We start from the raw sequence: 27,238 nt of genomic DNA, 5'->3' as shown, positions 1-27,238 counted from the left end.
GAAGGAGTGTTTGGGGCCTTGGATGGTGAGGAGAGAGATAAAAAGGCAGGTATAGTGACTTTATGTATTTTCCTTTGACTTTATTGTGCCTTTCATGACCTCAGGATGTCCTAAAGCACTTTACAGCCAATGAAGTACATTTGAAGTCTATTCATTGCTGTAATGTAGGAAACATTGCAGCCAATTTGTGCACAGCAAGCTGCCAAAAACAGCAATGTCATTGTGACCATAAGTCAACCACTGACAGTAGGGTTCGACCTCATGACTCTTCTCTGCACTACCTCTGGAGCTAAAATGTCACCCTTATATAAGAAAGATTTGCATTTATATAGCACCTTCATGACGATGGGACGTCGCCAAGCACTTTACAGCCAATGACGAACTTTTTGACGTGTCTCTGTTGTATTGTAGAAATCTCAGCACCCAATACTCAAAACTACAATTTGATCTATATAGTTTGGCCATGGTTTGCTCTTACGCATATCCAATGTTTCTGCTATGCAGTTTAACATTTTCAACATCTTAGAATTCTACACCTCTCAGTTTGGTCCTTGGCTAATTCAACACCACTCGCTGAGTATGTGTTTTTCCCATTTTTGATCTTACTTGCCACTGTTGCTGACTTGTATATTTTATTGAACTGATTCTGCATTGTCTGAGCTGACTTCTCCAAATCCACAGCCCATCCTAGCTTGGTACCAACTGCAAATTTGACCAATTTGCATAGAGTTTCTGAATCCAAGTCATTTATATAAATAAACAGTAGTTGTCCCAACACTGTGCCCAAGGGCACCCCACTTAGTACTTCCCACCCCCACAGCCAAACATAACTGCTCTAATCAGTATTCATTGTGATCCCAAAGCAGTCTGAGCTATAGAATTATTTTTGAAGCGCTTTGGCTGTTATGTACGCAAATGTAGCAGCCAATTTCAGCACAGCAAAGCTCCGCACATATCAATGAGATAGATGACCAGCGATTCTGTACCAGTGCGGTTAGTTGTGCTATGCATGTTGGCCAGGGCTCTGCAAAAATTTCTTGCACCACTTAAAAAAAAAAGTCCTTTGGTATCTTTTATGTCCAACTGAAAAGGCAAACCGCATCTCAGTTTAATGACTCAAAGAATTAACGGACGTAAAGCACTTTGGGACATTTATGAGACACATGGTACAAATATGCCTTGCTTTGCAGATGTAATTTATCTCTCTACAATAGAACTGAGCAACTCCCTCTCCCAGGTAGTGAGCGGAAAATAGGTCAAGTTCTTGACCACTTTTCTGACTCCAGCTGCAAATGTTTGTGTGGACAAGTGAAGATCGAGGAGGCTCGGGCACAAAGGTCCATGCAGCTGTATAACCTGCTGACACTCTAGGCCTCCTCCTGAAGTCCCCACCATCACAGATGCCAGACTTCAGCCAATTCGATTCACTCCGCGTGATATCAAGGAACGACTAAGACACTGGATACTGCAAAAGCTATGGGCCCTGACAATATTCCGGCAATAGTACTGAAGACCTGTGTTCCAGAACTTTCCACACCACCCCATCAGCCTACTCTCAATCATCAGTAAAGTAATGGAAGGTGTCATCAACAGTGCCATCAAGCAGCACTTGCTTAGCAATAACCTGCTCAGTGACGCTCAGTTTGGGTTCTGCCAGGGCCACTCAGCTCCTGACCTCATTACAGCCTTGGTTCAAACATGGACAAAAGAGCTGAACTCAAGAGGTGAGGTGAGAGTGACTGCCCTTGACATCAAGGCAGAATTTGACCGTGTATGGCATCAAGGAGCCCTAGCAAAACTGAGGTCAATGGGAATCAGGGGGAAAACCGTCCGCTGGCTGGAGTCATACCTAGCGCAAAGGAAGATGGTTGTGATTGTTGGAGGTCAATCATCTCAGCTCCAGGACATCACTGCTGGAGCTCCTCAGGGTAGTGTCCTAGGCCCAACCATCTTCAGCTGCTTCATCAAGCACCTTCCTTCAATCATAAGGTCAGAAGTGGGGATGTTCGCTGATGATTGCACAATGTTCAGCACCATTCGTGACTCCTCAGATACTGAAGCAGTCCGTGTAGAAATGCAGCAAGACCTGGACAATATCCAGGCGTGGGCTGAGAAGTGGCATTCGCGCCACACAAGTGCCAGGCAATGACCATCTCCAACAAGAGAGAATCTAACCATCTCCCCATGACATTCAACAGCATTACCATCGCTGAATCCCCACTATCAACATCCTAGGGGCTACCATTGACCAGAAACTGAGCTGCAGTAGCCATATAAATACCGTGGCTACAAGAGCAGGTCAGAGGCTAGGAATCCTGAGGCGAGTAACTCACCTCCTGACTCCCCAAAGCCTGTCCACCATCTACAAGGCACAAGTTAAGAGTGTGATGGAATACTCTCCACTTGCCTGGATGGGTGCAGCTCCAATAACACTCAAGAAGCTCGACAACATCCAGGACAAAGCAGCCCGCTTGATTGGCACCCCAACTACAAACATTCATTCCCTCCACCACCGACGCACAGCGGCAGCAGTGTGTACCATCTACAAGATGCACTGCAGCAATGCACCAAGGCTCCTTAGACAGCACCTTCCAAACCCACGACCTCTACCAACTAGAAGGACAAGGGCAGCAAATACATGGGAACACCACCACCTGCAAATTTCCCTCCAAGTCACACACCATCCTGACTTGGAACTATATCGCCGTTCTTTCACTGTCGCTGGGTCAAAATCCTGGAACTCCCTTCCTAACAGCACTGTGGGTATACCTAATGGACTGCAGCGGTTCAAGAAGACAGCTCACCACCACCTTCTCGAGGGCAATTAGGGATGGGCAATAAATGCTGGCCTGGCCAGTGATGCCCACATCCCATGAACGAATAAAAAAAAAGGATCACACATGAAGAATGGCCACTCTGACAAGGTGTCAAACAGCATTGATGGAACTTTTTTCTGCTGTTAGCTGATATCAGCCAGGGAAGCAGTGGAGGCATTACACCTGACCTCTGCAAATATCAGTCAGTTGTTGCTCCTGATCACTGCCTAACAATCCGTACTAGTGAAAGTGTGTTCATGGATGCCAGTAGCCCTGGTTTAGGACTTTATATGTAGGCTCTGTGGTGAACATTTAAGTACAGAACCACAGAATCGTTACAGTGCAGGAGGAGCCCATTCAGCCCATCATGTCTGCACTGGCTCTCTGAAAGAGTAATTCCCTCAGTTCCATTCCCCCGTCTTCTCCCCATAACTCTGCACATTCTTCCTTTTCATATAACTGTCTAATTCCCTTTTGAATGCTTCAATTGAACCTGCCTCCACCGCGTTCTCAGGCAGCGCATTCCAGACCTTAACCACTCGTTGCGTGAAAAAGATTTTCCTCATGTCACTTTTGCTTCTCTTACCAAATACTTTAAATCTGTGCCCTCTCGTTCTCGATCGTTTCATGAATAGGAGCAGTTTTTCTCTATCTACTCTGTCCAAATCCCTCATGATTTTGAACACCTCTACCAAATCAGCTCTCAGCCTTCTCTTCTCCAAGGAAAATGGTCCTAACGTCTCCAATCTATCTTCATAACTGAAATTCCTCATCCCTGGGATCATTCTCATGAATCTTTTCTGTATTCTCTCCAATGCCTTCATGTCTTTCCTAAAGTGCGGTGCCCAGAACTGGACGCAATATTCCAGCTGATGCCAAACTAGCGTCTTATACAATGGAAAAAAGCTTTAGAAATTGGAAGAAACATTTTTCCATCATGTAACAACATAAACCTCAGCAATAGTGCTGAGCAGCGATGGTACAGAACTAGGGCAAATCATTACGTCAAGTGTTCTAGAAAATGCATCACAAATATGTAGTATAAATTTTGATTCCAAAAGTACTAGCCAAGGTTTCAACAGGGCTGATGAGTACAGTTTGGTCATTATCCCATGGAAATCATCTCAGTGGCCAGAAGAGTCACAATTTCCACTTCAATGGACATCTGCTCAGGGCTGGAGAGGAACTTAGTGGGAAGGGGAGGATCCAGTCGTTGTGGTCCATGTGGGTACCAACGACATAGGCAGGACAAGGAAAGAGGTTCTGCAGTCAGTATGAGGAACTAGATACCAAATTAAGAAGTAGGACTTCAAAGGTAATAATCTCTGTATTATTACCTGAACCACGTACATATTGGCATAGGGTAAATAAGATTAGAGAAATTAATGCATGGCTCAAAGACTGGTGTGGTAGAAGTGGGTTCCGGTTCATGGGGCACTGGCACCAGTACTGGGGAAAGTGGTGGCTGTACCACTGGGACGGTCTACGCCTGAACCATGCTGGGACGGTGTTCTAGCGAACCGCATAATTAGGGAAGTAGAGAGGGTTTTAAACTGAATAGTGGGAGCAAGAGATCAAATTTGGGAAGATATGGTAAATCAAGGAGTAGAGACAAGGCAAGAGAAAAAGGTATTAATATGGGAAATGATAAACAGACTGTGACAGGAAGGGACAGAGCATACAAACCTAAGAGTAAATCAACAGATAACGTTAGAGGTTTCTTTTGGGCCTCCTTATCTCGAGAGACAATGGATACGCGCCTGGAGGTGGTCAGTGGTTTGTGAAGCAGCGCCTGGAGTGGCTATAAAGGCCAATTCTGGAGTGACAGGCTCTTCCACAGGTGCTGCAGAGAAATTTGTTTGTTGGGGCTGTTGCACAGTTGGCTCTCCCCTTGCGCCTCTGTCTTTTTTCCTGCCAACTACTAAGTCTCTTCGACTCGCCACAATTTAGCCCTGTCTTTATGGCTGCCCGCCAGCTCTGGCGAATGCTGGCAACTGACTCCCACGACTTGTGATCAATGTCACACGATTTCATGTCGCGTTTGCAGACGTCTTTATAACGGAGACATGGACGGCCGGTGGGTCTGATACCAGTGGCGAGCTCGCTGTACAATGTGTCTTTGGGGATCCTGCCATCTTCCATGCGGCTCACATGGCCAAGCCATCTCAAGCGCCGCTGACTCAGTAGTGTGTATAAGCTGGGGATGTTGGCCGCTTCAAGGACTTCTGTGTTGGAGATATAGTCCTGCCACCTGATGCCAAGTATTCTCCGAAGGCAGCGAAGATGGAATGAATTGAGACGTCGCTCTTGGCTGGCATACGTTGTCCAGGCCTCGCTGCCGTAGAGCAAGGTACTGAGGACACAGGCCTGATACACTCGGACTTTTGTGTTCCGTGTCAGTGCGCCATTTTCCCACACTCTCTTGGCCAGTCTGAACATAGCAGTGGAAGCCTTACCCATGCGCTTGTTGATTTCTGCATCTAGAGACAGGTTACTGGTGATAGTTGAGCCTAGGTAGGTGAACTCTTGAACCACTTCCAGAGCGTGGTCGCCAATATTGATGGATGGAGCATTTCTGACATCCTGCCCCATGATGTTCGTTTTCTTGAGGCTGATGGTTAGGCCAAATTCATTGCAGGCAGACGCAAACCTGTCGATGAGACTCTGCAGGCATTCTTCAGTGTGAGATGTTAAAGCAGCATCGTCAGCAAAGAGGAGTTCTCTGATGAGGACTTTCCGTACTTTGGACTTCGCTCTTAGACGGGCAAGGTTGAACAACCTGCCCCCTGATCTTGTGTGGAGGAAAATTCCTTCTTCAGAGGATTTGAACGCATGTGAAAGCAGCAGGGAGAAGAAAATCCCAAAAAGTGTGGGTGCGAGAACACAGCCCTGTTTCACACCACTCAGGATAGGAAAGGGCTCTGATGAGGAGCCACCATGTTGAATTGTGCCTTTCATATTGAAATAGAGGTTAGAGGTTACAGAAATAATAAAAGGACAAAATTAAAGGCTCTGTATCTGAATGCACATGGCATTCGAAACAAAACAGATGAACTGAGAGCACAAATAGAAATAAATAAGTACAATCTGATAGCCATTACAGGGACATGGCTGCAGGACGACATAGATTGGGACCTGAATATTGAAGGGTATACGTCATTTAGGAAGGACAGGAAGCTGGGACAAAATGGAGGAGTAGCTCTGTTAATTAATGATGGTATTTGACCTAAGTTCAGGAAACCAGGATGTAGAAGCAGTTTGGGTAGAGATGAGAAATCATAAAAGCAAGAAGTCACTTGTGGGAGTGGTGTAAAGGCCACCTAATATTAACCACACTGTAGGACGGGGTATAAAGGAAGAAATAATGGCAGCTTGTCAGAAAGGTACAGAGATAATTATGGGGGATTTTAACCTACATATAGATGGGAAAAATCAGATGGGCAAAGGTGACCTAGATGAGGAGTACATAGAATGTTTTCGGGATAATTTCTTGGAACAATACGTTTTGGAACCAACCAGAGAGCAGGCTATACTAGACCTGGTATTGTGCAATGAGATAGGATTAATTAGTGACCTCACAGTTAGGGCGCCCCGAGGTAGCAGTGATTGCAATATGATTGAATTTTACATTCAGTTTGAGGGAGAGAAGAGTGGGTCCAAGACTAGTATTTTAAACTTAAATAAGGGCAATTATGAGGGCATGAAAGCAGAGCTAGCTAACGTGAACTGGCAAATCAAGTTAAGGAATAGGTCAACAGTAATGCAGTGGCAGTCATTTAAGGGGATAATTCAGAATACACAGAATAGATACATTTCAATGAGAAAGAAAAATTCCAAGGATGGGAGCCTCCATCCATGGTTAACTAAAACAGTTAAAGATAGTATCAAACTTAAAGAAAAAGCCTATAATTGTGCAAAGATGGGAGGCTGGTCAGAAGATTGGACAGAATATAAAAAACAACAAAGAATGACTAAAAGATTGATAAGGAAGGTAAAATTAAGAGTACGAGAGAAAGCTCACTAGAAATATAAAGACAGATGGTAAGAGTTTCTATAGATATTTAAAAAAGAAAGGAGTTAACAAAGTGAACGTTGGTCCTATAGAAAGTGAGTCTGGGGAATTAATAATGGATAATAAGGAGATGGCAGATGAATTGAACAGATATTTTGCATCAGTCTTCACTATTGAGGATACAAGTAACATCCCAGTATTAGCTGTAAGTCAGGAAACGGAGGGAGGGAGGAACTCAAGAAAATTACAATCACCAGGGAAATGGTACAGAACAAATTGTTGGAGCTCCTCCTCCCTTTTTGAATAAAGGAGTTACATTCGCTATTTTCCAATCTAACGGAACCTTCCCCAAATCTAGGGAATTTTGGAAAATTAAAACTAATGCATCAACTATCTCACTAGCCACTTCTTTTCACACCCTAGGATGAAGTCCATCAGGCCCCGGGGACCTGTCAGCCCGCAGCTCCAACAATTTGTTCAGTACCACTTCCCTGGTGATTGTAATTTTCTTGAGTTCCTCCCTCCCATCCATTTCCTGACTTACAACTCATACTGGGAAGTTACATGTATCCTCAATAGTGAAGACCGATGCAAAATATCTGTTTAACTCATCTGCCATCTCCTTATTATCCATGATTAATTCCCCAGACTCACTTTCTATAGGACCAACGCTCACTTTGTTAACCTCTTTCAGAGGGTCATAAGTTTATGGAATGCTCTTCCTCAAAAGACGGTGGAAGCAGAGTCTTTGAATAATTTTAAGACAGAGATAGATGGATTCTTGAGAAGCAATGGGTTGGAAGGTTATCGGAGGTAGGTGGAAATGTGGAGTAATCAGTTCAGCCATGAACTTATTGAACGGCGGAGCAGGCTCGAAGGGCCTACTCCTGCTCCTAATTTGTATGCATGTATGTTCGTATAATCACAGGATAAATGTAACAATTATTAAATTTGATTATAGAATCTTGGACTGAAAGAATGGCTTGAAGGCCTAGGCCAGAGCTGTAGAGCTCTGATTTTGTAAATACTCCCAATAAAAGCAAAATACTGCGGATGCTGGAAATCTGAAACAAAAACAAGAAATGCTGGATTCACTCAGCAGGTCTGGCAGCATCTGTAGAAAGAGAAGCAGAGTTAACGTTTCGGGTCAGTGACCCTTCTTCGGAACTGACAAATATTAGAAAAGTCACAGATTATAAACAAGTGAGGTGGGGGTTGGGCAAGAGATAACAAAGGAGAAGGTGCAGATTGGACCAGGCCACATAGCTGACCAAAAGGTCACAGAGCAAAGGCAAACAATATGTTAATGGTGTTTTGAAAGACAAAGCATTAGTACAGATTAGGTGTGAATATACTGAATATAGAACATCAGCAAGTGCAAACCTGAAGAAAAACAACCTGAAAAAAACAGTGGGTAAGCAAACTGAACAAACTAAGATGAAATGAAATAAATGCAAAAAATGTAAAAAGGAATGCAAAAAAAAGGAAGAAAAAATAACTAAAAATGAAAGTAAAGTGGGGGGCTGTCATGCTCTGAAATTATTGAACTCAATGTTCAGTCCGGCAGGCTGTAGTGTGCCTAATCGGTAGATGAGATGCTGTTCCTCGAGCTTGCGTTGATGTTCACTGGAACACTGCAGCAATCCCAGGACAGAGATGTGAGCATGAGAGCAGGGGGGAGTGTTGAAATGGCAAGCAACCGGAAGCTCAGGGTCCTGCTTGCGGACTGAGCGCTCAGTCCGCAAGCAGGACCCTGAGCTTCCGGTTGCTTGCCATTTCAACACTCCCCCCTGCTCTCATGCTCACATCTCTGTCCTGGGATTGCTGCAGTGTTCCAGTGAACATCAACGCAAGCTCGAGGAACAGCATCTCATCTACCGATTAGGCACACTACAGCCTGCCGGACTGAACATTGAGTTCAATAATTTCAGAGCATGACAGCCCCCCACTTTACTTTCATTTTTAGTTATTTTTTCTTCCTTTTTTTTTGCATTCCTTTTTACATTTTTTGCATTTATTTCATTTCATCTTAGTTTGTTCAGTTTGCTTACCCACTGTTTTTTTCAGGTTGTTTTTCTTCAGGTTTGCACTTGCTGATGTTCTATATTCAGTATATTCACACCTAATCTGTACTAATGCTTTGTCTTTCAAAACACCATTAACATATTGTTTGCCTTTGCTCTGTGACCTTTTGGTCAGCTATGTGGCCTGGTCCAATCTGCACCTTCTCCTTTGTTATCTCTTGCCCAACCCCCACCTCACTTGTTTATAATCTGTGACTTTTCTAATATTTGTCAGTTCCGAAGAAGGGTCACTGACCCGAAACGTTAACTCTGCTTCTCTTTCTACAGATGCTGCCAGACCTGCTGAGTGAATCCAGCATTTCTTGTTTTTGTTGTAAATACTCCATCAGGTTTGACAGATGTACCTACAGTAAACTAAGGGCTGTCACTGCATATTGCCTCAGCATACTCACATTGAACTAACTCAGAATTTATAGGCAAAAGGCTGGCTCAAAATTGCTTCCCTGGGAGAAGGATTTACCTCATACACAGAACCAATTATGCTCAACCAGAGTTTATCCAACACAGTACATTTAACATCCAGAAACAACAAAATGGAATGAATTAAAATGCATGTCCTCACAAAGTTTCTTCAGCCCCATGGAATCTTAACTTTAATTCCTGTCTTTTCCATCCCATCTCAAAAGGCTTCTGCAGCCAGTACCAACTTACTGTTTGGTTTATCTTCCAGACCTAAAAGAGCCTCCAGGAACTTAATACTCCATAAAACTTCAATGACACATACACAAAATTCCTAAATTTCCACCAAATCCCTGAACATGTACTGATGATTTTGGTCAAATTTTCATAATTTTTTATATGTCCTGGAATCTGTCCAATGATGTCCATGGACCAATGAATACATAACTTGTGGAGCAGACATTATGTGCTACAACTTCATAATTTGTATTATTTAGGGTCACTCATGACACCCAATTGTTGAGTATTGCACACTCGTTTTGGACTTGCTCACCACACACGAAACTGATGGATACTCAGCTGCATGCTGCTATGCATCTTGTGTCAGGTGTATTGCATTCTTCTCCCCTCCCATGGTTAACACCCCTCTGCAACATGACACCTCCATATTTTTGGAGTTCAGATGCAGCGGCAAAATTGGTCAATACACTTAGTGATGAAATCATGTTGCCATTTCACTTTGATTTGTTCTATTTACCAACAGCACATATCTTCGAGACACCCTTTATGGTCAACATTTCCTGATTCTTTTGACTTTTCTTTACCAACTCACTGCTGTGAAGAAGGGACATGAAATACTCACAAGTCAACCCATCTTCTCAAACTCTACTGACCATCAACTCACCAAAAAATACTTCTGAACTGGACAGTGACAATCCATCTGAAATCCTCACCTATGGGGCCTTTGTGATGACAGCAAATGTCCTTCAGGATAAAAGTAAACCACGTCCTGCATCACTGAATCATGCCCACTAACTAAACAATCTGGTAGCCTTTGTACTTTGCATGCTGCTGATAACTATTCTCTAAGATGACTGGAATTATATGATGAGTGTGCATACATGCTAAATAATAATTGCAACCAAGTGGATAATATTGGCACACATCTTGACTTGCATGAAGTTGCATCATTGGAGACTGCGAGCGAGTGAGCAGCTGGGATGGTCAGTTTAAAGTAAACTTAATTTCTTTTTGTTTTCGGCGGAGACCAGGGGGCTGCTGGGTAAGTAAAACCCTATATACTTGGGCCGTTTCTGAACCCGAGACACTACACCTGTAGTGTCTGCCATCCGCCCTCCTCCTCTAACCAAAAAAAAGGACTCGGTGGTGTATAGGTAAGGTAAGGCTTTTTCTATTTCTCTTTTTTTTTTATCGTGTGATTGGTTAAAAACTTTTCGTTCCTTTTTCATTTAACTAAGTTTAAGCTTAAGATTAAAAATGGCAGGAGATCTCAGACCCGTGACATGCTCCTCTTGCTCAATTTGGGAGCTCAGGGACATGGCTGATGTCCCTGACTCCTTCACGTGCAGGAAGTGTGTCCAGCTGCAGCTCTTGTTAGACCGCATGACGGCTCTGGAGCTGCGGATGGACTCACTTTGGAGCATCCGTGATGCTGAGGAGGTAGTGGATAGCACGTTTAGCGAATTGGTCACACCGCAGATTAGGATTGCTGAGGGAGAAAGGGAATGGGTGACCAAAAGGCAGAGAAAGAGCAGGAAGGCAGCGCAGGTGTCCCCTGCGGTCATCTCCCTCCACAACAGGTATACTGTTTTGGATACTGTTGAGGGAGATGGCTCACCAGGGGAAGGCAGCAGTAGCCAGGTTCATGGCACCATGGCTGGCTCTGCTGTTCAGAAGGGCGGTAAAAAGAGTGGAAGGGCTATAGTCATAGAGGATTCGATTATAAGGGGAGTAGATAGGCGGTTCTGTGGTCGAAATAGAGACTCCCGAATGGTATGTTGCCTCCCAGGTGCACGGGTCAGGGATGTCTCAGAACGGCTGCAGAACATTCTGAAGGGGGAGGGTGAACAGCCAGTTGTCGTTGTGCACATAGGCACCAATGATATAGGTAAAAAACGGGATGAGGTCCTACAAGCAGAATTTAGGGAATTGGGGCCAAGTTAAAAAGTAGGACCTCAGAGGTAGTAATCTCAGGATTGCTACCAGTGCCACGTGATAGTCAGAGTAGAAATGAAAGAATAGTCAGGATGAATGCGTGGCTTGAGAGATGGTGCAGGAGGGAGGGGTTCAGATTTTTGGGACATTGGGACCGGTTCTGGGGAGGTGGGACTATTACAAATTGGACAGTCTACACCTGGGCCGGACTGGAACCAATGTCCTTGGGGGTGCTTTTGCTAACGCTGTTGGGGAGGGTTTAAACTAATGTGGCAGGGGGATGGGAATCAAATGAGGTCAGTGGAGAGTAAGGAGGTAGTAACTAAAGCCTGTAAGGAACTAGATAATGAAGTCAGCGTGACTAAGGGAAAGAGTAGGCAGGGAGCAGATGATGAAAGCAAAGGGACTGGTGGTCTGAGGTGTATTTGTTTTATTGCAAGAAGTGTAGTAGGTAAGGCAGATGAACTTAGGGCTTGGATTAGTACCTGGGAGTATGATGTTATTGCTATTACTGAGACTTGGTTAAGGGAAGGGCATGATTGGCAACTAAATATCCCAGGATACCAATGCTTCAGGCGGGATAGAGAGGGAGGTAAAAGGGGTGGAGGAGTTGCATTACTGGTCAAAGAGGATATCACAGCTGTGCTGAAGGAAGGCACTATGGAGGACTCGAGCTGTGAGGCAATATGGGCAGAACTCAGAAATAGGAAGGGTGCGGTAACAATGTTGGGGCTGTACTACAGGCCTCCCAACAGCGAGCGTGAGATAGAGGTACAAATATGTAAACAGATTATGGAAAGATGTAGCAGCAACAGGGTGGTGGTGATAGGAGATTTTAATTTTCCCAACATTGACTGGGATTCACTTAGTGTTAGAGGTCCAGATGGAGCAGAATTTGTAAGGAGCATCCAGGAGGGTTTTCTCGAGCACTATGTAAATAGTCCAACTCGGGAAGGGGCCATACTGGACCTGGTGTTGGGGAATGAGCCGGGCCAGGTGGTTGACGTTTCAGTAGGGGACTACTTTGGGAATAGTGATCACAATTCCCTAAGTTTTAGAATACTCATGGACAAAGACGAGAGTGGTCCTAAAGGAAGAGTGCTAAATTGGGGGAAGGCCAACTATACCAAAATTCGGCAGGAGCTGGGGAATGTAGATTGGGAGCAGCTGTTTGAAGGTAAATCCACATTTGATATGTGGGAGGCTTTTAAAGAGAGGTTGAATAGCGTGCAGGAGAGACATGTTCCTGTGAAAATGAGGGGTAGAAATGGCAAGATTAGGGAACCATGGATGACAGGTGAAATTGTGAGACTAGCTAAGAGGAAAAAGGAAGCATACATAAGGTCTAGGCGGCTGAAGAAAGACGAAGCTTTGAAAGAATATCGGGATTGTAGGCGCAATCTGAAACGAGGAATTAAGAGGGCTAAAAGGGGTCATGAAATATCTTTAGCAAACAGGGTTAAGGAAAATCCCAAAGCCTTTTATTCATATATAAGGAGCAAGAGGGTAACTAGAGAAAGGATTGGCCCACTCAAGGACAAAGGAGGAAAGTTATGCGTGGAGTCAGAGAAAATGGGTGAGATTCTAAACGAGTACTTTGCATCGGTATTCACCGAGGAGAGGGACATGACGGATGTTGAGGTTAGGGACAGATGTTTGATTACTCTAGGTCAAGTCGGCATAAGGAGGGAGGAAGTGTTGGGTATTCTAAAAGGCATTAAGGCGGACAAGTCCCCAGGTCCGGATGGAATCTATCCCAGGTTACTGAGGGAAGCGAGAAAGGAAATAGCTGGGGCCTTAACAGATATCTTTGCAACATCCTTAAACACGGGTGAGGTCCCGGAGGACTGGAGAATTGCTAATGTTGTCCCTTTGTTTAAGAAGGGTAGCAGGGACAATCCAGGTAATTATAGACCAGTGAGCCTGACGTCAGTGGTAGGGAAGCTGCTGGAGAAGATACTGAGGGATAGGATCTATTCCCATTTGGAAGAAAATGGGCTTATCAGTGATAGGCAACATGGTTTTGTGCAGGGAAGGTCATGTCTTACCAACTTAATAGAATTCTTTGAGGAAGTGACAAAGTTGATTGATGAGGGAAGGGCTGTAGATGTTGTATACATGGACTTCAGTAAGGCGTTTGATAAGGTTGATGGAGAAAGTGAAGGCGCATGGGGTCCAAGGTGTACTAGCTAGATGGATAAAGAACTGGCTGGGCAACAGGAGACAGAGAGTAGCAGTGGAAGGGAGTTTCTCAAAATGGAGACATGTGACCAGTGGTGTTCCACAGGGATCCGTGCTGGGACCACTGTTGTTTGTGATATACATAAATGATTTGGAGGAAAGTATAGGTGGTCTGATTAGCAAGTTTGCAGACGACACTAAGATTGGTGGAGTAGCAGATACTGAAGGGGACTGTCAGAGAATACAGCAGAATATAGATAGACTGGAGAGTTGGGCAGAGAAATGGCAGATGGAGTTCAATCAGGGCAAATGCGAGGTGATGCATTTTGGAAGATCCAATTCAAGAGTGAACTATACAGTAAATGGAAAAGTCCTGGGGAAAATTGATGTACAGAGAGATTTGGGTGTTCAGGTCCATTGTTCCCTGAAGGTGGCAACGCAGGTCAATAGAGTGGTCAAGAAGGCATATGGCATGCTTTCCTTCATCGGACGGGGTATTGAGTACAAGAGTTGGCAGGTCATGTTACAGTTGTACAGGACTTTGGTTCGGCCACATTTGGAATACTGCGTGCAGTTCTGGTCGCCACATTACCAAAAGGATGTGGATGCTTTGGAGAGGGTGCAGAGGAGGTTCACCAGGATGTTGCCTGGTATGGAGGGCGTTAGCTATGAAGAGAGGTTGAGTAGATTAGGATTATTTTCATTAGAAAGACGGAAGTTGAGGGGGGACCTGATAGAGGTGTACAAAATCATGAGAGGTATAGACAGGGTGGATAGCAAGAAGCTTTTTTCCCCAGAGTGGGGGATTCAATTACAAGGGGACACGAGTTCAAAGTGAAAAGGGAAAAGTTTAGGGGGGATATGCGTGGAAAGTTCTTTACGCAGAGGGTGGTGGGTGCCTGGAACGCATTGCCAGCGGAGGTGGTAGACGCAGGCACGATAGCATCTTTTAAGATGTATCTAGACAGATACATGAATGGGCAGGAAGTAAAGAGGTACAGACCCTTAGAAAATAGGCGACAGGTTTAGACAGAGGGTTTGGATCGGCGTAGGCTTGGAGGGCCGAAGGGCCTGTTCCTGTGCTGTAATTTTCTTTGTTCTTTCTTTGTCTGTACAACTAACCAGAAGTTCCTCGGTATGAGAGCCAAACTCAGTATACAATAACATATCTATTCTTCTATCTGCCCCATCTCACCCCAAGAATAGAACAAATTAGCTGATGTGTACCATATGTATGTGATCGAAACCAATTTGTTTTTTATTATTAGCTACATCTCCATCGAAAATAATGAGCTGCTCAACTCTTCTACCTTCAAAGACATCCATGCACACACCTTATTCATTATTTTAAGCTTAATATGAAATGGCACCACTGCTGATGTTTTGTAAATGGAAGCACCTGAAAGTGACCTACTAGAACTAGAACAAAGGTCTTGCTTTTATAAGTAACAGGCTTACTTTTGCTACTCTAAGCTTGTTACTTTAAACTCTATTTTTATTGAATATTCTACTCATCTCCAGCAGTCCTTCGACAGCACCTTCCAAACCATACAACCATAGGAAAATTACAACAAAGGAGGAGGACATTCAGCCCATCGTGTCTGCGCTGACCGAAAAAACTAGCCGCCCAAACTAATCCCACTTTCCAGCACCTGGTCCGTAGCCTTGCAGGTTATGGTAATAAAGGTGCATGCCCAGGTACCTTTTAAATGAGTTGAGGGTTGCTGCCTCCACCACAGTTCCTGGCAGTGAATTCCAGGCACGCACCACCACCTGGATGAAAAAGCTTTAGCTCATGTCCCCTCTAATCCTTCTACCAATCACCCTAAATCTGTGCCCCCGGTAATTGACAGGTCATAGGTAATATTACCTATTAATATTACCCACGGAACACAAAAGTCCGAGTGTATCAGGCCTGTGTCCTCAGTACCTTGCTCTACGGCAGCGAGGCCCGGACAACGTATGCCAGCCAAGAGCGACGTCTCAATTCATTCCATCTTCGCTGCCTTCGGAGAATACTTGGCATCAGGTGGCAGGACTATATCTCCAACACAGAAGTCCTTGAAGCGGCCAACATCCCCAGCTTATACACACTACTGAGTCAGCGGCGCTTGAGATGGCTTGGCCATGTGAGCCGCATGGAAGATGGCAGGATCCCCAAAGACACATTGTACAGCGAGCTCGCCACTGGTATCAGACCCACCGGCCGTCCATGTCTCCGTTATAAAGACGTCTGCAAACGCGACATGAAATCGTGTGACATTGATCACAAGTCGTGGGAGTCAGTTGCCAGCATTCGCCAGAGCTGGCGGGCAGCCATAAAGACAGGGCTAAATTGTGGCGAGTCGAAGAGACTTAGTAGTTGGCAGGAAAAAAGACAGAGGCGCAAGGGGAGAGCCAACTGTGCAACAGCCCCAACAAACAAATTTCTCTGCAGCACCTGTGGAAGAGCCTGTTACTCCAGAATTGGCCTTTATAGCCACTCCAGGCGCTGCTTCACAAACCACTGACCACCTCCAGGCGCGTATCCATTGTCTCTCGAGATAAGGAGGCCCAAAAGAAGAAGAAGAAATATTACCCAGTAATAGGGAACAGGTCCTTCCTGTGTGCTCCATCTAGGCCCCTCATAATTTTGTACACCTCAATTAAGTCACCCCTCAGCCTCCTCTGTTCTAAGGAAAACAACCCTAGCCTATCCAATCTTTCCTCATAGCTGCAATTTTCAAGCCCTGGCAACATTCTTGTAAATCTTCTCTGTACTCTCTCCACAGCAATTATGTCCTTCCTGTAATGTGGTGACCAAAACTGTCTGCAATACTCCAGCTGTGGCCTAACCAGTGTTTTATACAGTTCCAACATTACATTCCTTCTTTTGTATTCTATACCTCAGCCAATAAAGGAAAGCATTCCATATGCCTTCTTCACCACTCTATCTACCTGTCCTGCCACCTTCAGGGACCTGTGGACACGCACTCCAAGGTCTCTCACTTCTTCTACCCCTCTCAATATCCTCCCATGACCACTACCACCTAGAAGGACAGGGCAGCAAATGCATGGGAAGATCACCATCTGCAAATTTCCCTCCAAGCCACACACCATCCTGACTTGGAACTATAACCGTCGTTCTTTAACTGTCGCTGGGTCAAAATCCTGGAATTCCCTTTCTAACAGCACTGTTGGTGTACCTACACCCCAAGGCAGCAGTTCAAGAAGGCAGCTCACCACCACCTTCTCAAGGGCAATTAGGAATGGGCAATAAATGCTGGCCTAGCAAGCGATGCCCACATCCCATGAATGAATAAAAAATCAATTTCTCAAAGCAATTAGAAAATTCTCTAGCGTTGCAGTGTGTGTGTACCAATGCAATAGACTACATCTGAAGTTGGTCAATTCTGTTGTATGGGTATTTGACTGAAATGGAAAACTAACAAGTCATAACCCTTGAGAAAAAAATTGTCAACAAGTAGTTGTTTCACCAAGTGACCAACTGGGACAGTTTCACAAAATACTGTATTGCCAATAGTTTGTAAAGTGTTTACATTTAGGGCAAGAGTAAAAGCACAACTGATGCACGCTACTATTTTACTGAAAAACTCAAAATTTGCATTGAATGTGTGTGACCCACCTGCTCACAATGAACTTAATTCATAGTTAAGATGGTCATTCATATTAATAGATACCAGTCATGGCACAGCTAGCTGGACATCACTTTGTGTTCCATAGTCAAAGCAATATTATGCACTTAAAATTAATGCTTTTTTTTGTTAGATGTATTTGATCAAAGCATTAACCTGATGCTAAGCAGCATTCCACAAAGCAAAATGCCAGGCCAGCGCTACACCTATTCCCCACGAGACACCAAAAAACCTCCCACTCTTATATATTTCCTCGCAGATAACTGAAAGCAACTCTCTAGACACAAAAGATTTTACACTCTATTTTATTTGCTACACGCCTGATTGTATTGATGGTGATGTGGAGAGGGTAATATATTTTAAAGGGCAAATGGGAAATCATAACTAAAATTTGTAAAAAAATTAATACTGAACTGACATTCTAGACATAAAAAAATGCATTGAATCCCATCAAAATATCTTGGAACCAATTAAAGTACACAGACATTTGTACTTTAGTGTAGTGGCACCATATATTTCATCATCATTTAAAGCATAAAAATGGTGGCTCCAAACCAGTGTCCTTGAGTTTGCAACCTGACACTACTTATAATTTCACCGACAGTGTTCCTGTAAAGGGGGCTAGGGGTGCAAAGTCAAAGATGGAAAAGTAAGAATCAAAGAATGTACTCACCATGCTGTTGTCACACACCTCCTGGCCCCAACCCCATAACTGCAGAGAGAATTGGTTCAGGGAAAGAACACATGCAAGAAAAAAGTACTGAGGACTGCAAAGGGTAAGAAGGAAAAGAAGTTGCAATATTCCCCTGAAGTTCTCACAATTTACACTTGGAAGAGCATTTGGGGCCATGACCCTCGCAGCATTTTCTAGCTTTACAAAAATTGATGCCCCAGCAGACTTTAAAACAAAGTAATTGATTTCAATATCTAAACAAAGTTGGAATTATTAAGACTACTGCTGAACAATATATAGTACACAATCTGACCACATTTTACATTGTAGAAGGAACTAAAGTTCCCAAAGAAATGTTTCCATTTACTAGCAAAATAAAATGAAACCCAAAGCATCCTCTCTCATGTATATGATCCTATTTTTAGAAATGATGATTGCTGCAGCAATTCAGCAGCTGGTCTAATGACAGTTTGGCAAAGTAAATCCCGGTGAAATTCAGATAAGTGTTCCTGGTAAATGCTCACATACTCCTTACAAGGGAGAACATGCCATTGGGATGGGCCTCCAATTTGCAAATTATCTTGCATGTAAAACACTGAAAAGACTGATAGCATCACCAGACATTTCCCTAAATTCTTCCTAATATGTACCCTGTAATATATTAATCGGGGGAAAAGGGAAAATAAGTCATCCATGATTATACTGATTTGTTTCCAATTATTTTATTTAACACTACATTAAGATGGTCAAACGTACTTGCACACTTACTGTTCATCTGAAACTCAAATAAGCTGGGCAGTTTACCGACCCAGTGCCAATAGAAAGAACCCTTGATCTTTACTCATTTGAATGTTACAAGACAGGATTAGTAACCATGCTAAACCTTTCACCAACACAAAGTTTGAAACATTCTAGTCAGGATAATGATGGGTAAAATTTCTAGTTATGCTGCTTTTGCTTATGTGTACACAACTGTGACCTTTTGTGAATGAAATTGATTCAATATTAACAAGATCAAAAAGTTAGGGGGAGGGGAGAATTTATTTTTAAACACAGGGCGATTCAACTTGGACTAGTCTTGTATATCTCGCAGTAATCATTTACACAGCAACTGTGACAGAGGCCTGAGATTACCTCAACAGCCATTCCTTTTAGAACTGGGAATGGTGTGCAATGGCAGACGTGGAAGGGAAATTTTTTTGGGGGGAACTCATTTTCTTTAACAATAGCCTGGATTTCCTGCACTCTTTCAGGGCGCACTCGCACGCTATGCTTTAGTGATTTTCACTTCCAGCAATGCTAAAGAAGCTCAGTAAACAGGGTCAACAGCAACAAATCTGTACATTCGACTGTGGAACTTGGCTTCAGACGGGAAATGTAAATGCCAAACCATTACTGTATAAATGCAGTTCAAGGCATGTTAAGGAAAAATAAGCCTAAAATGGCCCCCACAATTGGTACTCCGTCCCAGGAAAAATTTTAGCAACAATTTTAATAGTAACAAAATGAACTTCTGTTTTGTGCGCATGTGTCGGAACGTCACCGCGCAAACATCATGCTGTCAGTGGTAAAGATTCTCGACCAAGCTCGTATTTGGGAAGTTCAAGTATGATTTGTCCCTCCAAACTGGAGCGATTTCCTTCGATGGATCGCCTGTGAATGCGCCGTCAGGCTAATTGCATCATGGTGAATTGCAAGTGATAGGATGGTATATCTTTAATTAGTTCCTAGCAAATATTTTATATGCAGCTAATCTGACCATTATTAAAGTGGTGTTTTTAAAAACAGAAAAAAAAGCAATGTGTGAACTGCGATGAGTTTGAAACGGGGGACGGGGGGCACGGGGACTGTTGACTGCAGCTCCTTTATACATTGTTACCTACTGCAAGAACGCTTACAAAAGAATCAGCAACCTATGTTTGTGCAGTTTCATAATTGGTTTATTTTTGGCTACTTTACAGCTGGAAAAGGTTTGAGGGGCCCAGTGGGAGCGGGGATGATGCAATCTCTTGGAGTACATTAATCCACCTCCAGGCACAGGCTGTTGGAGCAATCGCACGCCCTGCATTCCTTTCCTCGGTTGCAATGTCACATCAGGCTCGCAATCGTACTGGCAAATCCAAAGCGTGCGCAGCGCATCTCCCCAGCCCCCACCTCTATTTCTGTTAAGTGTATAAAAACAATATTGTCAGATTGGATTTGCATGTTTTAACTTCTGGGTACGTGCACACATCCCTGTCAAAAATGGCGTCCCTAATTCACGGTTGCCTAGAGCTCCCCTTCTGTCCTTTTAATTTCTCTATGCTCTTTTAGCTAATTAGATATAGTACAGAGCAGGACTTGAAGTCAGTGATATCGCGATTTGATTTAGTAGGCCTTGGAAACGGCAGAAGGTTTTTTTTTTCTCGTTGCCCGTGTCATGTTCGTTTCTCAAAGTACTTCAGTACTTCTGGTAAGGTATTTGTATCAAATATATTGGACGAGCCCGAATTGTGGGAGGTGGCGGGTAATTCGCCATAGGCAACACACACCTTTGGCAACAACAAACTTTAAAATGACTCCCAGCTGCAGCAGAGCGGCCAGAGAGCGACTATTATATAAAGATTGCGATTTTAAAGATACTTTTGTTTTACACTTTGCAACAGATGGGTCGCGAAGCGTCAGATCGAGACAAACATCTTAATAGATCTTCGGGTGAAAAATTCTCCAAAAAAGGAAAGGTTTACTGATCTTATTTGAATACGTGGAGATTTCTTCCAGTATTTCAACAACGATTTCCGGTGTTTTAGTATCAGTCGAACCCATGTTTAAACTAGACTATATTGAAAATGATCTGCCAGAATCTCCTAATCACAATAACTCGTGTGTTATTTAAGGGGTTTATTTTAAATTGATTGAATTCTCTTTATAATTCTTCTATGCGTTTCATAAATGTATTCAGCCAATCAAAAACGAAGCCGTCAATCACTTGATTGAGGGGAAATTCTTATTGGAATCACTCCAACCCCTGAAGAAAATGGGGTCAAGAGCTTCGTTTGCATATCTCGCCATAAATCCTTAAAGAGAATAAAGGAAATACAACTTGAACCAATTACTTAACGTTACAACAACTGCGGTTTGTCAGCACGCCATGATACAAAAGACTCAACTCATACGAAATGTCTTCCAGTCCATTACAAAGTAATTTCTCTACGTACTGCCTAGAGAATCGGATTATTTCCCATCAGAAACATTTCCATTCGTACCATCTGTAGTAAAAGCAATAATTAAATACATTTACTAGCAATACCTTCAGTTAGTTTATTCGTCTTTGTTTTTAAGGTAAACCTTACATATAATTTTCATTTGTATGATTTTATACGCCTTGCCTCACATTTGCAAAAAAAAGGTTCTCTGGTTTCTGGTTTAAAATTAGGAAAATGGCTGCCTTGTGTTACATATTAGCAATGGAGGTGCTTGCCTGCCTCTTAAACACTACCATAGTCTTTGAAACTGCACCCATGTCTCTAGTTCCAGACTTTAGCCATTAAATTAACAGTCAATCGGAAATGCTCCACGCACAAGGAAAAACAATCCACAATAGTAATTATCCTTTTGCTGCAACTCCAGTTATAATAACATGCAAAAGCAATTAAGAGCCAGCTGTGGAGGACATCACTGCAGTATGATTTCAGAAAATTCCATTTCCATTTTTACTCCCTCCCCACTTCCTCCTTTACCAAATCCTGTGTCTTGCGTAAAAGCTATGCGGACAAAAGGCTTCACAATTTGGGAATAAAGCTCAAAGCAACTACTGTTCGGATTTGAACATAATATTCGCATTTAGGAGAATAAAAGATTTAGCATCTGCAACACGTAATTTCTCAACTTCCATTACATTTCAATAAAATACAATTAACGAGGCTCGACGTTAATATTGAGCTTTTCGACAAATACTAATTTAATACAAAACTAGTTCTACAATCAGGAGCCTTTTCCTCGTAAATCTACTGTTTTAAAAATGTGCCAATACCATGTTAATTAGGTAGACATTGCAGAAAGCTACACAAAAGGTTCTTCGCAGCGTTTACTTAATAGAGGCCAGCTACAGGACAGAGAAACTACCCATGCAGCCAGATCACAGCCAACAGCAGCCATTTTCACAAAAGGCCTACTCGTGGGCTTATTACAGTACAATGATGTGTAATATCCAGCTCTCACTCTTAAATATTTAGCCTCTGATGAAACTTTAATAGAACTTCTCAATCATACTTTAAAAGACGAGATCCTATACTATAATCATCTCACATAGTACTGATTTTTTTTTAAACGGCAAAATTTAACTTTTAATGGAAATATTAGCGCGAATTGTATAAGCTTCGTCAGCCAAGATCCGCATAACCCAAGCTGGGCAATGAAGCACTCCAGCCCCAGGCTTGATGTGGGCCGTTACCAATCAGGAATCATTCCCTACAAAAGCATACATATGTGGTAGCCTATCATTTTAAAACGATGACCCATTCTTCCTTTATTTGCATACAAATAAAATGTGTTTGTTCAGACTACAGCATCTACTATGCAATTTGCCTTTTATCCATCTGCGAATCTATTCGCATCCTCCCGAATGCATGAAGCTCTTTCCGAAACATCAATGCGAGTCTGCTCACTAAAGTTCAAACAATTGTAACGTTTAATCTGCATTATATAATTTTACGTATTGTTCTACATTGAAACGGCGATAGCGCATAAACTTGTAGAATGTAATTATCTTTGAGGTTTAATGTTCGAGAGATGCACCATTTTTTTTATTAGCGTGCCCAAAATTTAAACAAAGTCTTCACTCAGACGAACACAGCTCGACCATCTGCCTATTCATTAATATTCTTGGGAACTTCATGCAAGATCAAATTTCACTGAAGGCATTAAGCCAGCTTCCTGCACACAGCTATTTACTTGTAGAACTTTATTAAAATATATTAAATGTTATTTCGTATGTATATACAGACACGTCAACACGTTCACTAAGCGTTAACAACCCACAAAAGGAACGTGAACAGAAACATATTCAAAAACATTTCAACGATACTGATTAATGACACATTCAAATCGATTTCCTAACACCATAAAACATTGCCTAAACTACGCAAATCTGCCAAAATATTTTAGTCCCGGGAGCAAATTCAACCCGTGACTGGAAGAAATGCATCGCAACGTTCACTACAGTACATCAATGAAATGGCATTCTACACAGGCGCTGCTGCCCCTCCCCCACATCCTGAACTGCAACACAATCGAAGTAACTACAGGGATTGTCCCATAGCCACAAAGCCATTCACTTTGGTCCCTTTTGCACTTTTTCGTCACCCATAAATGCACTAAATTATTAATAAATGGAGAATCGCTACTTTGCAAAATATTAACATTTATAATCTATAGTTTTACAGAACGTACGGGTTATGTATGAGTCATATCAGACCCGATCTACTTTTCAATTTTTTTTTACTTGGGGCAGGGTCAAAACGGCCCAAAATCATCTAATTACACAACACTTTCGAGCAATACATCAAGAAGTGAATGAAACAGCAGGGTGTGTAATAATTTTAAACAAAACGCAAAACATTCGTCCAAATCATTGATGTTGAGCAAAAATTGACAAATCTTTCGCATATTATCCAATATGGGCTCCTGAACAAACTGTACTTTTGCTAGTATCAAAAACGAAACTTCTTGCTAAATCGTATATTCTTGCTCGGATTGAAAGCTTCTGCTTAAAACCCCAGGTTTGAAAAGCTGCAAGAGTGCAACCCACAGAACTGCTATTTAAAAAGATCATTTAACTCCCAAAGTATGAATCGTTTATGTCTCTCAATTTTTCCTTTACTCAAACTCTCCAATCAGCAAATAAAAACATTTATGATAACGCCAATATTTGGACCGTGGATCTATCGAAGTAGTGGGACTGATGAAGCTGGATTTAAAACCAGTCCCCTCCCCCACCCCTGGCTCTTGTACAGGAATTCTCGGACTCGTCCTTATGAAAATTAATCACTAGTTTTAGAATAGTAATCTTAAAACTTCGCAATATAACTGTACGATAGTCAAAATACACCAGAAGCAGACAACATATAATTTTATTAAATATACGGAGCATTTCTATTTCAGTATGCAGTACGTGGTTGCTCTACCCCTCCCCCTTTTCATTAAAAATACAATATGGGAGAATTCACCACTGACCTCTAAATAGCAAAATAAACGTAACAAAACCACTTTTGCCACCCTTATCCAAGGAAACAGAAGAACAGTGCAAGTGCTGCATCGACTGTTCCGCTCCAAATATTTGACTGAGGCCCCTGAAGTGCAATCCTAGCTTACCAGACATACCGGGCCTTGCCCTAACTTCAAAGCCTCAGACTCAATTTCCGCTATCGCCGAATTTAGTAAGCTTGTTCCAGTACAGAGCAGGATTCTCCCGAGCCAATAACTAGTTTTACTAAAAGATCATAACACTATACTGTTTTCCCTCTTTTTGAATTCTATGATTACAGCGCAGAGTCCTGATAATCGATTATATGCTTTTTCGACCGCTAATATGGATTAAATTACTTTAAATGCAACAGTAAATCAGATATTGCTTTGGAAGTTATTACAAGGAAAAAAATCATATATACAATTAATCGAAATCTTTCGTAGATCTTATTATTTGCTCTAAAAAATAAGCACGGGTCCACGTTAAACCTCTTGAGTTAATGTACATTCTTACCTTCGATTATCACTGAAACAGTTTCCAAGAAATTCGATATTAAAACCAAATAACTTTCAAATAACCATTCGAAGACAAACCTTAAAAAACCTTCAGACAAAACCAACACACAGTAAGAGCAGACTACCAACCCTTCCCCCACCCCCCCCCCCCCTTCTCTCGCTCACACACACACCCACAGCACAAGTTACCTCTGTGCAGATTTAAGGGTAAATAACTGGGTCAGAGTTTAGGGTTGTGGATTATCAGGATCATTTTACACGACAAGAAAATTAAGTTATTATGCAGTTTACTACTTAAGACGAGACCTGCGTTCAAAGCAATATTTTAGATACAAAGTTAGTACTAGCAATCAGTCTTCTTGGTCTGGAGATCGTTTTTTTAAGACACAAGATTTGGCTTCCTGGTGACGCGGTGGAGCGTTGAATTTACAGCAATTTATTGTTAGGCCGCATAGAAACATAAGGGAAGGTAAAGGGCCACCATCACATCATAAATTACACCTTATGACAAACTGTGTAATTTGTTACTATGACTTGCGACTGAAGTTTTTTTTAGTTTTAAAGGGTTAATTATTCTCAACCTTTTGTGGATAATGAAAGGCTTTTAAACTAAGAATTTAACGTCTTAAGTTTTAGAAACTGGATAACTAAATTTAAAATGTTCTGGTATGAAATATTAACGCATTATAACTCAGTCTATGGATTTATGACCGAGATCTCATCTGCCCACTTTGAAAGCAAAAGCATCTAGATTTTCTACACAACCAAAGACATTTTCAAGCCTCCATCTCATCATTCCCATATGACTAAGTATATTCTATGCTGACTCCTGGCGAAAACTAACTTTGAATTTATCGAGAAACTCTGCAATACATGCAACTGAGGCAGGTTAACTAAAGCAAACAACATCATCTACAAAACGATTTGTCTCTGGACCATGTGGTTCAAAGAGGCCATGTCCTCTTGTGCTACGTTTTCTCATAAAATGACAGAAATTCGGTTTTGCTTAGATTCCTTCATGGCAAACAATAATCATCGAATAATATTCGTATAATTGTCCAAGCACAAGGAAATCTAGGATTGGAAATTCTTATAATTGTCACTTTCTTGCCGGGCATCATTGATTTTTGCAAAACTGTATGGAATAATCTAATTTGGGCAGTATAGAATACCAACGTCCAAAACATTCCATCTTATTTTCCAATTGCTGTGACACAACATAACTTTTCATGTTCCAATATGTTGGAAAATGTTTAGTTAATTCCGTATATATATTTGCATCATAATACATAATAGTATTTAAGCTTTTTAGTATCATGGTAATTAAGTAGGTTGAATGCAGATGATTTTTTTTTTGAGAGGGAGAGTGAAATAGCAGAGCACAGACCCCAGGATTGGATAATGCCTCCCAGCTGCAGTGCTACCATGGGGCCCAACCTTTCCTTGTTATGTTATTCTAATGAAGAAAATGCCACAGATGAATAAGTTACATGAAGTGGAACAAATGTACAGAAATCTCAGATATTTGCTTACTTATTTATCTCTTAAATGCAATTATCCGAATGGAAAAGGATGTTTGAAAATCGGTTCATAATGATCTCAGGTTTTTAAAGTGCGCAGTGTTCATCATGTAAACACCATCATCACCAACACCAATAAAACCATCAAAACTCCTTGGCAACCCGATTATAAACAGGAAAACTCACCGGTTTTTCTCTCAATAATCGTTTCTGAATAGGGCTGCCTTCTCCCCTCTTCTAGTGATCCTTTTTTCTCTCTCTCTCTCTTTCCTTGTGTGTTTATTATATTTTGGGTTGATTTTTTTTTTAAAAAACTTAAGATTCATCAAACCAGGCCTAAAACAGAGCCTCGCACTTTCCTGAGCACACCGGCCGAGTCTTTCAGACTGACGTTTCAGGGGGTGGGGAAAAGAAGGGGGTGCTGGGGAAAAGAGGGAAGGGGGGGAAGTTTGAAGATTGTTGATAACGCTCACGATTTATCAAGGAGGGTTTTTTTAAGCAAGAAAAAAAAACTTGGTCCGATGGGAAGACGGGCAGGATAAGGTTTGTTGTTATTTTGGGACTTTTCCCCTCAGGTAAACATTCGTTATAACGGTAACAACTGACTCTGTTTGCAGCTGGGCCGACTCCTGCTCACCAGCACTGGCCCCAGTCTGAGCGCCTCCGCTTGCTGCTCTCACAGCCCCTCCCCCTCCCCATTCGCTGGGAAATGGCGGGCCGCCCTGACAAAAGACACGGGGTCCACCATGGCGGCAGCAGGGGCCCGCCACGGTAGGCGGGGTCTGCATTCCCGTCCATCATCTCCTCCTTCCGCCTCCCCCTGCAGGGGGCGGAGCTCTAGCTCTTCACGGGCCCCACCCTTCTCCCCCGCTATTGGATAGTTTGAAATTACACCTGACTGACGTAGCCGGGACAGCGCGATTATAATTGGTCGTTTGAGATGCCTGTCAATAAGGTCATGCCTTTCTTTTCTATCAGGGTGGGGGCGTGGTTGTTTGGTCA

At 42.5% G+C, this 27,238-nt stretch overlaps 1 protein-coding gene and 1 long non-coding RNA gene across 10 annotated transcripts in view; one reads left to right on the top strand and one right to left on the bottom strand.

The window, feature by feature from the left end:
• The window catches only part of setd5 (SET domain containing 5), a 180,809-nt gene extending 153,910 nt beyond the window's left edge, over positions 1–26,899 (bottom strand). For 5 of the 9 annotated variants that reach the window (XM_068051990.1, XM_068051989.1, XM_068051997.1 and 2 more), the window contains exon 1: positions 26,423–26,899. The gene's annotated coding sequence lies outside the window, so the exon portion shown is untranslated. Of the gene's footprint in view, positions 1–24,188; positions 24,211–24,714; positions 24,826–24,905; positions 24,980–26,422 lie in introns of those variants that run through there. The other 4 variants (XM_068051992.1, XM_068051991.1, XM_068051994.1 and 1 more) reach the window with 3 other exon arrangements.
• LOC137380408 (uncharacterized) lies at positions 19,513–21,263 on the top strand. The gene is made up of 2 exons (XR_010977016.1): positions 19,513–19,683; positions 20,621–21,263. It is a non-coding gene; the product is annotated as an uncharacterized lncRNA (long non-coding RNA).
• Positions 26,900–27,238: the final 339 nt, after the last annotated feature.

Source organism: Heterodontus francisci, chromosome 19 (assembly GCF_036365525.1).
Source record: "Heterodontus francisci isolate sHetFra1 chromosome 19, sHetFra1.hap1, whole genome shotgun sequence".
NCBI lineage: Eukaryota > Metazoa > Chordata > Chondrichthyes > Heterodontiformes > Heterodontidae > Heterodontus > Heterodontus francisci.
Note: the sequence above shows the minus strand (reverse complement) of the source record. Positions and strands in the feature narration are given on the sequence as shown.